At 43.1% G+C, this 13,495-nt stretch overlaps 1 long non-coding RNA gene across 1 annotated transcript; it reads right to left on the bottom strand.

Moving 5' to 3' along the window:
* Positions 1–1,029: 1,029 nt before the first annotated feature.
* On the bottom strand, positions 1,030–7,620 carry LOC115089330. The gene is made up of 3 exons (XR_003856078.1): positions 7,479–7,620; positions 1,965–2,125; positions 1,030–1,683 (listed from the first exon to the last, which is right to left on the bottom strand). It is a non-coding gene; the product is annotated as an uncharacterized LOC115089330 (long non-coding RNA).
* Positions 7,621–13,495: the final 5,875 nt, after the last annotated feature.

The raw sequence follows: 13,495 nt of genomic DNA, 5'->3' as shown, positions 1-13,495 counted from the left end.
ATTTTCTCTACTCCTTCAAGGGTGTCCACTCTGTTGCAGAACCTAGTGTCATCTGCAAAAGTGCAAAATCCTATGGGTAACTTTTACTTATGGCAATTCTGAAAAGGAAAGTATGCATAAAAATTATGCATAAGGTCCAGGCAGAAAGTTTGAAAATTGCCTCCAGAGAACCATTTTAAAAAGATGTTTATAGTATGTAATTTCTGAAACCTCACAGACCTCTTCAGAAGACATTTTATACACTTTTTTTTTGTTGGCCATTTACTGTAAAAGGTATCACAACCTACTAAGACTTCAGTTTGTACAGTTTTAAAGAAGAGCATTTTTTGTCCAAAAAACTCTGTGCAATTTCAGAGAGATAAAATAGCCACAGGGAGAAAAAAGTGCACGCAAAATAAAGAAAAGACTCACAGTACTATTTGCAAAATAATTTTCTGGCATGATATTTTTTCTTCTGAGAAATTTCTTTCCCTTCTTAAAAGTTGCAGAAAGTTAAATACAAATCCTTAGGGCAAAAGATGAAATATTTCAAATTGTGCTAGCAAACTGCCTTGTAATCCTTTTTAACATTTTTTCCCAAACATAAAATCTAGTCCAATACAAATAATAGGGCATTGACTTGTACTGTAATTGCAGTATCAGTCATCTTGTGCAATATCGCATGAGTGAACTTCTAGGTGATTATGATGTCATAAGAAGGCCAAAATACTATATTATTTCTGCTCTTTCAAGTATGTTTTAAAATGGCTTTGCACGTACATCTTGGCGTTAATGTGAGTGGCTGAGCCTTGTGCAAACTGCGTGCATTTTACAATGGGCCTGGCCACACACGTAAACCCCAGTATGTGTCGAAGTGCCGGGCCTCTCCAAAAGGTCAGGCTCGGGGGGGGGGGGGGGGGGCAGGGTCTGGGCGGGCTGGAAAGCACCATTCAACTCTTTCCTAGGGAAGAGCGCCGGCAGCCGGCTGGCGTGCAGAGATTACTTCTGCTGCAGAGGAGCAGTAAGTACTAAAATAAAAAATTTGGGGATAGGATAAGTTTAGAGGGCAGGAAGGAGAGGGGAAGAGGGAGGAAGGTTAGGTAGGGGGATAGGGAAGTTCTCTCCCAGTCCGCTTCTTAATTGCAGCAGACTGGGAGGGAATTGGGGGAGGTTCGATTGCGACACCGCATGTATTTTGCGAAAATTACCCCCCCCGCACGCCACGCCCACACATGCACATGCGGATTTTAAAATATGGTGCACATGTGCGCACGGCCATCAAATTTTATAACATGCACATGCCAGTGCGCGCATGTTATAAAATGGGTGCTTCCATGTGCGCGATTCCCTTTTTATATATTGTAATTCTGAGATGAAATGTATTCACTGGCAGCCTAAATTTATTTTACAAATGGTACCAAACCCCTTTCAAATTGTACAGTTACCTTGAGGGTCCATTATGAATCATTTGTACGTATTTTCCCACTTTCTAGTTTTCTTTAACCTGTTCTTGAATACAGAGCATATTGTCTATACAATTTAAGTGTCTTCTTCTCACATTATATCTGACAGAATATGAACATTTTCCATCCTCTTCATGACAATGTGGACATCAGGAAAAAGGGTAAACAGGAACTGTCGTGTAGGCCATTGCAGCTGATATCTTCAAGAATGTGGGCAGGAACTCAAAATTATTTGTCCATACTATAAGAAAAATAGGAACATTTCTGTAATTTTCTCCTTGGAGCACAGACACATAGGTCAGAGGAGAACTGTGGAATCCAAAGCACTTAAACATCTTTCACACACATGAAGAAGCTCTTTCACAGAGAAAGGACTCCACAAGAAATGGCTCCTAATTGAATGCACCCTGGCATTATTACTCTCAGCATCTAAAGCTCCTCTGATCCTAAAATCCATATTGCCTGACATTTCTGTTCTGACTTTCAGGTTTTCAAACTTCTGCTCACGCATGAATTTCATACCTTTATTGCCTTTATCTTCAAGTTTATTACTGCTACTCTACTGACATGCTGTTCATCCATCAATCCTGTATGGCTGCTGGCTGCTTCTTTTCAGAGACCTCCTCAGGGTTCCTTGATGAAAGTATGGAGGTTAGTTATCTTTGCAATAGTATATGATGCCACTGAAATAAATTATTATAAGGTAATTGATAGCAATTCTGTTATTGCAGTAAGATAAACAGCAAATTCATGAATTTTATAGAGTCAGCATGTCATCTATCTTTGTAAAATTTAAAAAGGTACATTTTAAAAAGCTTAAATGTTTAAAAAAATAAAATACCATATATGTGTGGATGTGACCCATGTGCATGCATGCATATTTTAAAAAGGCACCACATAGACATCTATATATGTCTTCATGCATAAACGTACATGTGTAAAAAGGGGTAGTGTTAGGGGGCATGTCTGGGTGGAGCTTGCACATACTGCATGATGAGGAATTTTTTAAGTGACAGTGTGCTGCGGCAGTCAAAAAAACAAACAGAATGTTTGGAATTATTAGAAAGGGAATGGTGAATAAAATGGAAAATGTCATAATGCCTCTGTATTGCTCAATGGTGAGACCGCACCTTGAATACTGTGTACAATTCTGGTTGCCGCATTTCAAAAAAGATATAGTTGCGATGGAGAAGGTACAGAGAAGGGTGACCAAAATGATAAAGGGAATGGAACAGCTCCCCTATGAGGAAAGACTAAAGAGGTTAGGGTTTTTCAGCTTGAAGAAGAGACGGCTGAGGAGTGATATGATAGAGGTGTTTAAAATCATGAGAGGTCTAGAATGGGTAGATGTGAATCGGTTATTTACTCTTTCGGATAGTAGAAAGACTAGGGGGCACTCCATGAAGTTAGCATGTGGCACATTTAAAACTAATCGGAGAAAGTTCTTTTTCACTCAACGCACAATTAAACTCTGGAATCTGTTGCCAGAGGATGTGATTAGTGCAGTTAGTGTAGCTGTTTTTAAATAAGGATTGGAGAAGTTCTTGGAGAAGTCCATTACCTGCTATTAGTTAAGTTGACTTAGAAAATAGCCACACTGCTATTACTAGTAACAGTAGCATGGAATAGACTTAGTTTTTGGGTACTTGCCAGGTTCTTATGGCCTAGATTGGCCACTGTTAGAAACAGGATGCTGGGCTTGATGGACCCTTGGTCTGACCCAGTATGGAATGCTCATGTTCTCTTTTGTAAGCGACATTAGGGGTTAGGGAACCTGTCTGCTATTGTGCATCTTGTTTCCCCTTCCCCCTAACCTATCGGGGCTGGCAGTGCTGCAGACAGTTCTCTCTGTTACTCCTATGTCTAAACAAATTGAATAGTTCAGAAAAGACCATGTGATTTATCCAAGGAATTAGATTGTTATTTGTCAGAATTTGCAGGATTAGCATTTAGAAGAAAATAAATACTACATGTCTCTTAAGTCCTTGCTACTTGGCATCATTTTTTACTAAATAAAGCTCTGCATCATTAGTGGATTGAAATATGCCGGACCTTAGCCTGCTTAGAGGATTAATAAAGGTACCAATTTGCTAGACCCATCCAATTTTGGAAGATTCCCTTCTATTTAGCTCTAGATTAGTCTCTGGCTGGAGTTCTTGGGGCCTGTCTTAAGGGGAAGAGCTTGTTTCCTTGGTCATGGTACTGGCTGGGCTGAGAAGGTGTCTCTCAGCTCTGGGGACATCTCTGGCTTTGTGGTAGGCAGCCAGATATCAGCCAGGGCTTTCCTCTCTCCAATCTCGGCAGATACCCCTGATCCGCCTCCTCTTCAACATAGGGCGGAATAGGGTTGTTGCTTCTGCGTCATCAGGAGTTGACTTTCTCCGCTGGCCACCGTCTTGAGTTTCTCTCCACTGCAGCTTTTTAATATTCAGGACATGAATATGCAACAGTTCATGCATAGTCAATCAGAGCATGAAAAGGAGTCATTTCTTCATTTCAGAATGTCATCCTCTCCCACGGGGGGGGGGGGGGGGGGGGGGTCACTCCTGCTCCGTGGTGAGTCTGTAGGGGTGTGTGGTCTGATCCAGTAATCTCTTCACCAGCGAGCTGTCTTGCAGTGTCAGTGCTTCCCTTCATTGCAAACTCGGGGGGGGGGGGGGGTGTTCCAACCCCCGTCTGATGAACTGTCTTTGGATAGGCCTTTTTCTGCTCCCCCTCCTGACCCCCACAAGACTTGCCAAAAGTCCCTGGTGGTCCAGCGGGGGTCCAAGAGCGATCTCCTGCACTCGGGCCGTCGGCTGCCAGTAATCAAAATGGTGCCGATAGCCTTTGCCCTTATTATGTCACAGGGGCTACCACTGCCATTGGTCGTCCCCTGTCGCATGGTAGGAGCACAAGATGGTGCCGGCAGCCGACGGAGGGAGGGCAGGAGACGCTCCGGGACCCCTGCTGGACCACCAGGGAATTTAGGTAAGTCTTGGGGGGGTTCAGGAGGGTGGGGGGTTGTAGTTAATTAAATTAATAGGGAAACAAATAAGTATGGCACATATCAATGGATCGGGGGGACCCCTTTGAATGGATACAATGTATCTGGCCCCGACGATTATGAATGCCATATGAAACATATGCAGCTCCTCTGCACATCCCTACCAGTCACTCTCTGGCTCACATGTTCTCTTGACCTCTCCTTCTTTCTTCTACAGACATATGGGCTCTGCCCCCAGCTCTCCCCAGCCTGTTTCTTCTGTCTTCAGCCATTCCATGTGTCCTCTCTCTCTCTCTTCTGCTGTGGATGGGATGGGCTCTGCCTGTAGCCCTGCTGGCACAAATCTTTGACCGCAAGCAGGATGACTCCACTCGTAGCTCACCGAGTCTCTTCTCTTCTCGGCAGTGAGTAGGATGGGATCCTCTTGCAGCCACAAGCAAGCCTGTAGCTCGCCAAGTACCTGCTCCTCTCAGTCACAAGCGGGATGGGCTCTGCTTATAGCCTGCTGAGTCTTGCTCCTCTTGGCCATGAGAGGGATGGGCTCCACTTGCAGCCCCATCATGCATCTCTTTGCTGCCCCCTAATGGTTGGGACTTAGGCAACCACCTACTTCACCTAGTGGATGCGCCAGCCTTACGAGGCAGACAGAGACAAAAGCAGTAGCAGTTCTGCAAAGCAACACTCCACACTCTGCCTCCATCCTCCACAAAGAGAGAGAAAAAACAGCAACACAAGTCTGAAAGAGAGCTTCTGAAGCAGTGCCTGGCTGTCTTTTTCTGCTGACTGGCAAAGTGACAGTCTAAATTGGAAGCAGCTAAACGTTGTTTGGGAAAAGTTAACTAGGAAGAGAGAGAGAGAGAGAGAGAGCTCACAGACAATGTTTTCAGAAGGAATGCACATTAATTGTCAGACATGCTCAGACTTCAAGATCAGCATCATTGGATCTGGTCTGCAGCAATAGCTTGGATTGGAAAAGTGCTTCATTGAGATATGTCGTCTATGTTGTCTCCTTGACAACATTTCCATCCTACTCATTTCTGCTGGCTGGCTGCTCAATACTTTGTATCAATTCCATGGTGTATACCTGATGCTCTTCCATTGATTTCTATGAGGTATTTGACTTTAATGACTCATAGAAATGATCAATTTCAAAACAAATTAAATAAACAGAATTTGTTTGATTCAGGATTCCCTCTCCATTCATTTCAGTGACCCCCAAAAGAAACAAATTGGCCTCTATTTGTTTTGGGATGCCCATTCATTTTAAATTAATGCACATGCCTAGTCAGCACTTCCAAGACAAGTAAAGTCCCAATTCTGAAGTTAACTTTACAATTTAAGTGCAGCCTTTCCAGTGCAAATGGTTTCACTGTTCTTAGGCTAGCTTAATAAAAAGGTCAGCTTTTGCAGCACAAGTGGTTTCTAAGTACTCAGACTAGCTAGTAATCTCTATCTTACATACATTTGTAGGGATGCATTTGTGCATCCATTTGTTTCATTTGTTTGGATGCCTATTACATATCTAACAAATGAACAAATGTATGCACAACAAATGGTGTGCGTTTAATGAATGCACTTTAAATGGACACATATACTATGTGTTTTGTGCATACATTTGTCCGTGTGTTATATAGGCACTTACATGCAAAACAAGTGAAACAAATGGACGTCCAAAAAACTACCGAATGCACATCTAGGGGTGTTCCTGCCCTGAATGGACACTCCTTAATCCTAAGCCTGAAGATCTGTCTGTTGTAAAAATGTCTTTTGAAAGTCAATTTCTTGACATAAAGCTTGTTGTATGTCTAAAAAGGCCTCCTTACTTAGCGAATTCCACCTCAAGTGATTAAGGGATCTCTTTTTTAATAAATCTGTTAAAGGGGCTGTGCTTTCTGTGAAGTGGGGATAAACCTTTGCAGTATCTGAGGAGGCCCAGGAAATCTCACATTTCCTTCTTACTCTCATACCTACCAAAAGCAGAGGCAGTGTTAGCATCACTAAAGTAAGCCAACATAACGGCTAACAAAAAATGTGCATTATCACACACATGCGAGAGGTCAAGTACCAGGGGCATGTAGAGGGGAAAGGATAACCGGCTATGACCTCTACCTTCTCAATAACAGGTTGGATCACCCTTTTCCCCACCACATGCCCCAGGTACTGGACCTCTCGCAGTGTGATTATACACTTCTTTTTTGATAACTATTAAGTTGGCTTCCTTTACTTCTTGAGGTATCACATAGCCAGGAGTCTGCCTGATCCTCGCCAAGCCTTTGAGTCGACCTCTGGTTTGCATGCAGTCTTCCAGATCCCACTACTTCTACCACGTGTGACAAGGGAGAGTTTTCCAGAGAGTGTGCTATAGGGATCCATCCAGTATCCTCAAACACAGTCTGAGTTTCTGCAGGTAATTCTCCTCTGGATATCAGAAACAGCTTGGGTGTAAAAAAAATTATTTAAAAAATCCAATCCTAAGCTATTAGGATCTCATTTCAACTTATAGAGTCTGAGCTATATTAGAAAAAGAGATCAGTCACGTTTAGTATCTGTAATTCCCCAGTTCTCAGGCTGGTTCAGTAAAAGTTTGTGTCAGTATTTTCTACCTCAGAGGTTCCTCCAGTCTTCTTCAGGCTAGCAAAGCCCAAGTCAATTAGCACTTCCAGCACAAGTTGTGTCCCAAATCTCAACAAAATAAGGGCAGCCTTTCCTGTGCAAGCGGTTGCTCTGTTCTTAAACTAACTTAACAAAAATAAGTCAGCTCTTGCAGCACTAGTGGTTTCACAGTTCTTAGGCTTGCTTAATAAAATAGGTCAACGTTTTGCAGCACACATAGTTTCACAATTTTCATACAAGCTTAGTTTTCCTGACAACCCCTTTTAGGAGATATCTGTTCGTCCCCACCCTTTTTGGGCTGAGGCTCTCTCTCTCTTAAATTAACGTAAAGCTTTCTGCTTCTTCCTAGTTATTTTGCTAGTCAGACAACAGGGGAGCAAGTTCAGCCACAACTAACTACCACAGTAGTGATTCTCTAATATCAGGCTGTGCTCTACCTGACTGAGCTGTGGATTGCTGTTCTTGCTCTCTCTCTCTCTCTCTTCAGACTGGCCCCTATGTCTCCATAGGTTTCTCCATGATGTTTCCAACAGGCTCTGACTCCTACAGCTTCTCTTCAGCTCTTGTCTGTAGGAAGGAATTCCATTTCCTCCTTCTCCTCCTCTTCCTCTGCCCTCCCTTTTTTTATCTGTCACTCCAATTTGAGCAGGTACCCTAGAGTCCCTGTCTTTCCTGTCTCTAAGGGATCCACCCCCAGATTCACTTTGGATGTTCTACTGTTGATCATTAACCATGGGAGGAGGCACCCACTCCTTATTCTACCCTCGCAGGAAATACAGCCTCCCTTCTTATTCTAGGTTACACTACTTTCCTTGGATTGTCCTGCCTCCTTCTGTTGGTGGTTGACACCTTATCTTTTCCCTCTCTGTACCCTGTTTTATACTGGAGTCTAAGGGTTACTTCATCAAAGGATGTAATTGCCAAGCTCCCAAGATCTTGTCATAACTCATTTATATTAAAGCAAGCAGAAATTGGCAACCTGTATCAGAATGGCAAAATTCATGAAAGGTGGCTGCTCAGCAAGCAGACAACTTTAAAAATCAATTAAACATATAATTAAATGCTCAGCATTGATTACTTTTTAATTCTCTCACTGGAGCCAATGGTTATGCTCTAGGGAAGTAACTAATGATACTGTATCTTATCCAAAAATAAAGTAGTACATTATAATTGAATATATTTGTCCAGCAGAGTTTAAGTACCAAAAATGAAATATATGTATCTAGCCAAGCCTGAAAAGAACAGCATATTATAGTAAAGGCTTTATAGTGCACCTGAAAATTATGCCTTACATAGTCTATGTTTCCATTACGTTACAGTAAATGAATATAAATAAAGGTCTTTCCTGTGGGGGGATGTATCAGGTTCGATCTCCAGGTAGAATCTTCTACACCCTAGGCTGCTGGGACTGGAGCTGCTATGGAAGCAGTGTTCAAAGCAACTGTGGGGGAGGGGGAGGAAGAGCATAATGATCATAGGTAAGAGTGACGCCTGGTGGACAAACTCAGAGCCAATGATTCCAATTTGAGTTCTATTATTTATTAAGTGAACTTTGTTGTTATTGAAAGTTATCTATTAATATTGTAATTGCATTTTATCTGCTTAGCTTGTAATTATATTGCATTGTGAGTTGCACTGTTCTTACTTGGAAAAGGCTGTGGGCAGTTTCTGTAGATGGGGAATAACTAAGTAGATAAAGAGATGATTCTGGAAGGAGCCCTGGTGCAAGGCTTCCAGTCTCAGAATTGTCAGTGCCATGACTAGACTGGGAACAGGAGGATGAAGGATCTATTAAAATGGGGGAGCATTCCCATGCTATTGAAAACGAGGACTCATGTGGTGCCAGAATCCCAGCACTCCATCAACTGAGCTGAAAGAAGAAAGTAAGAATTACAGGGCCTCTCCAAAACAATTAAAAATATGAATGAGATGTGGAGCTCAGCAGTCATAAAGAATATTTACTTCCTGAGAAAGTCTAGTTACTTAGGATGGGCACAAATATTAAACATACTTTATTAAAAGAGCAATTCGAGGTGAACTTTCAAAGGAGTTACTCGCATAAATGTAACATACCAGTATAGCAATTTTCAAAAGCCATTTGTGCGAGTAAAGTGTACTTCCACATGTATAACCTATGGAAAATTCAATGGCATATGTTGCAGCAATTTTAAAAAGCTCACTTCCGGGTAGATCTTTAAAGCCAGCGTGCGCAAACACCAGGAGCTACGCGCGCTTTGAGTGCATGTTCGAAACGGCCCAGCTACGCACGTATCTCACTGTATGCGCAGAAGTGCCGGGGTCTGTAAAAGGGGTGGGCCAGGGCCGGATGGGAGAGTGGCCATTAGGAACTTAACTACAGCTCAGGAGAGCGAGTAAGTTCAACAACAACAAAAATAGGCTAGTTCGGGGGGTTAGGGATTGGGGAGGAGAGGGAGAAAGGGTAAGTAGAGGGATAGGGAACTGGGAATGGCCCGATTGCGTTGCCCCGCATATTTTTAGAAAATCACTCCTTCTTTGCGTACAAGTCATGACCTGCCCGTACATGCGCATATCAATATAAAATCAGGTGCAGCATATGCATGTGGGTATCATATTTTATAACACGGGCAAGGCGATGCGCGCATGTTATAAAATTGGCGCATCATTGTGCGCAAGCTGGGAACCACATGCGCGTGTTTGAAAATCTACCCTTTACCCAGGTAAAGTGCATTTACACTTGTAAAACCCGTTTTTAAGCAAGTAAATGCCTTTGACAATCAGGCCCATATTGTAAAGAACCTTGAAGGAGAATCATAGATGGTAACTTTTAAGCAGGCACCCGGGCACACATGTTCACACATTCTTCAGCCCGCACCCAGGGACGCGGCCATTTTTTAGCATGCAGGTGTATATACATGCATGTTACAAAATACCCTGACTGCGCGCCCATGTGCGTGCAGTTTTAAATGGACATGCCTATGTGCGCAAATGCTACTTCTACAGCTTAAGTGGGGGGATTTTAAAAGATATGTGCGCCGACCCTATTACCTTTTTTGCCAGTTTGCTCTCCGTTCGCCCAGGTAAGGCATAGGATATCCAAACCCCCCCTAGTTTAATAACCTCCCTTCTCCCCTGTTAGCCCAGACCCTTAAAACCCAACCAATCTTTCTATTTGTCTTTGTTTTATAATTTGCAAATCAATCCATAGCAGATGTACAGTTACGCTGCAAGAGACCCTAGCACGCGCCTGGGCGCATAAATATTTACGCATGGATTTCAATGTGAAATCCAGGAATGCCCATGCCCCATCCAGACCAGGACAGCACCCCACCCTTTTTTGGGAGCTTTTCATTTGTGCGCATAGCGGCATATATGCACGTACATGGGCAGTTTTTAAAATCCGCATGGCACGCGCCCGCATAACTTGTGTATGTATCTCTCGGTTTTGGCATGCACCAGGCTTTGAAAATTCACGATTACATTAGATTGTACTTATATTTACAAAACAAACTTTTAATTATTTACACCGTTTCTTTTATTTTATGATAAGTTTAGAGATACTGTTACCACATCTGATAACAGTAACTTTTATCATTTGAGATGAACACTGCTGTTGAAGGAAACACTTGCTTGGGGGTATTACAAAGGATATGGAAGCTTGTATACTGCAGGTGGTTTTTCTGCAGAATTTTAATCTGCACTGGTAACTCCAGGAACAAAGCTGCAGATGTTGCTAAGGCTGATTTATACCATTTGCTGTCTGCTGTGATAATAGGTAGGTTTCTGTTGACAGCACCTTGGGATTCATCATTTGCATCAACATGTTTCATTAAATCTTCATGTTGCTGAGAACACAATATTCTTTCCTGTTACAACTCTGAAATTAGAACTGTATGGGGCTACAGGATATAGGTTTACTAATGCATTCAGCATTTGATTAAGTCCTTCGCAGGAAGAGCTAGATTTTACAATTACTATATTCTCTGGAATTTAAGGTGATCCTATATGAAAATGGACTATATTTTACCTTTAAGAAAACATGTCAGCTAAATCTTTTCAGCTACATCGCTGGTATAAAAATCAGATGAGAAAATGATATTGTACATTTAAATATGCAAACACCAATCCCACTATACCCCCTCTCCCAACTCTACACTTATTTTAAATGAGGTACTTAAGAAGCAAAAATGAGCCTTAGATATTCAGAATATGAACATAATGAGTGTGCATTGGGGCTATTCTTGGACACGCAAACCACAACACAATAAAAGTCCAATCTATTTACATACCTCCCAAAATACTCTTCCTTTACTCATGACAAGGGTAGCTTTCTGCCCTTCTTGTGACACCTCAGCAACTCTTCTTAAATAGCCATCCTTCCCTAGTCGCACAATAAAAAGAAGCCATGGAAACAACCTGATTAGAGCACATCTAAAGTTATGCAAATAAGTATGATTAGAAAAATTGCAATCATAATGTTAGGATTTGTAAGTGTGTGGGCCCTTTGGCCAAGGTGAGAGGAGGTACCGCCCAGGGGGAGGAGCCCTGCAGGGCCTCACCATCAGGAGGCGGAGTCTCAGCTGTGGGATGATATACAGCAGATGTGTAGATGGAGAAAGAGAGGGTGACCCCAGGAGGCAGGCCATGGAGGAGCAGCGCTAACACTGCCATCAGACTCAGCTCGGAAGACTGGAGTCAGACAATAGCTGCGGCACTACCCGAGGAGCGGGGGTGCCGGAGAAAGTTATAGTCACTGTAGTTACACTGGGTCCGTAGGGATGATACTCAAAAAGGTTCCTCGGTGGGAGATCATGGTAGTGGTCCACAGAGCGGGGTACACCAGCGAGAGTTCCTCCAGTAATCACGGCAATGGTCCGCAGAATGGAGTACACCAGAGAGAGGACCTCTAATAATCACAGCAATGGTCTGCAGAGCGGGGTACACTGGAGAGAGGTCCCACATAGATGACACAAGCAGGGGTCCACAGTGTGGTACTCACAGCGGCTGAAGATGAGTAGAAGTTCTGAAGAAAGCCTCGGGAAGCAAGACAGGTAGGAGTCTGGGTGAAAGGCCCTCTGAGGAGCAGATAGCCAAGAGACGAGGAAGGGCCCCCGAGGAGTGGGTACCCGATAGTCTCACACCATGGAAGAAGGAACCAAAACAATACTGAAAGAGAGTAGGTAAATGCAGCAAGTGAACTCATTGCCAAATCGTTGGCTGTCTGGGCTGGCGAGCTTAAATAGCGAAGTAGAGTGTCGTCATCTGATGGGGACATCCCCGAGGTTCCCGCCATGACGTGGTTAAAGCTGGTCGGGACTCTCATGCGCATGCCTAGGGAACCCAGAGGGGAAGATGGTGGTTGGCAGCATCCATGCTGCTCAGGAAGGCCCGGGAATGGAGGCCAGAAGGCTGGTGGTGGCAGGCAGAGGCTGCGAGTTCGCCCAATGGAGCCAATGCAGCAAAAAGAGAGGTGAGCAGCAGCGGTCACAGCTGTCTGCAGCCACGGAGCGTAACACATAACTTTACCCAGATAAACTTATCCACATCCCCAGAATGCATCCATCAATGTGTCTTTTTATCCAGACAAAGTTTGTATGTAAGGGGGTGCCAGAATCTGCCCTTTACTAATAAATTGCACCTTACTAATATGACAGCAGTGGCCACTATAGGCCTGTTTTCCAGCAGTAAGCGTCAGAGGTCTCAGTTAGACTCTCTTCTAAAGTGATATTTGTAGAAGTAGGTGTATTTAGGTGTTGAGCCATTCCCTAATTGGAGGGGTTGTGAGTCTGAATAAAAGATTCTGCATCCATGTGATGGAGGGTATTAGGAGGCAGGATTCCAGGAATTGGAGTTCAAGTCCTGCTGACACTCCTTGTGATCTTTGGCATGCACCCTCCATTGGATCAGATACAAACTGAAAGGTGCATTTGCAAAAGTTGCACATGTAAAAAATAGCACTTATGTGTGTAAAATACCATATACACAAGTATATGCTATTTTAGAAATGTCAACATACACACGTAAATCAGAGTGTGCAAATACATTTACATGTGTAATAAAGGGGAGGGCCAGAGGTATTCTGGGAAGAGGTCAACATTTACATGAGAAAGTTACAATTTTATAAGCAATTTATGCATCTAAATTTGGCTCCTTACTTGCATATATTTACTCCTGCTCTATATCTGGCACAAGTGATCATTAACATCTTAAAAGTGAAAAAATGACTGGGTGGGAGGTCTAGGTGAAATGGGGGGTCTTCAGGCTGAAGAGCCGGGGGGTGGGGGGGGGGGATCTTCACAAGCTGCAGAGAGACTGGGTGAACTGGTAGATTAATTGGTAAAACTGGTTAGTTCATTGTCATGTGCATGTTATAAAATCCCATGACTTATTCGTGTAAAAGCTTACTTATGGAGGACAAATGCTTCTAAATAAGGTGTGTAAAATCTATTCATGTATTCCTTTAAAGTTTGATGTA

This window comes from Rhinatrema bivittatum, chromosome 4, assembly GCF_901001135.1.
Source record: "Rhinatrema bivittatum chromosome 4, aRhiBiv1.1, whole genome shotgun sequence".
Lineage (NCBI taxonomy): Eukaryota > Metazoa > Chordata > Amphibia > Gymnophiona > Rhinatrematidae > Rhinatrema > Rhinatrema bivittatum.
This window is presented reverse-complemented; position numbering and strand designations above follow the sequence as displayed.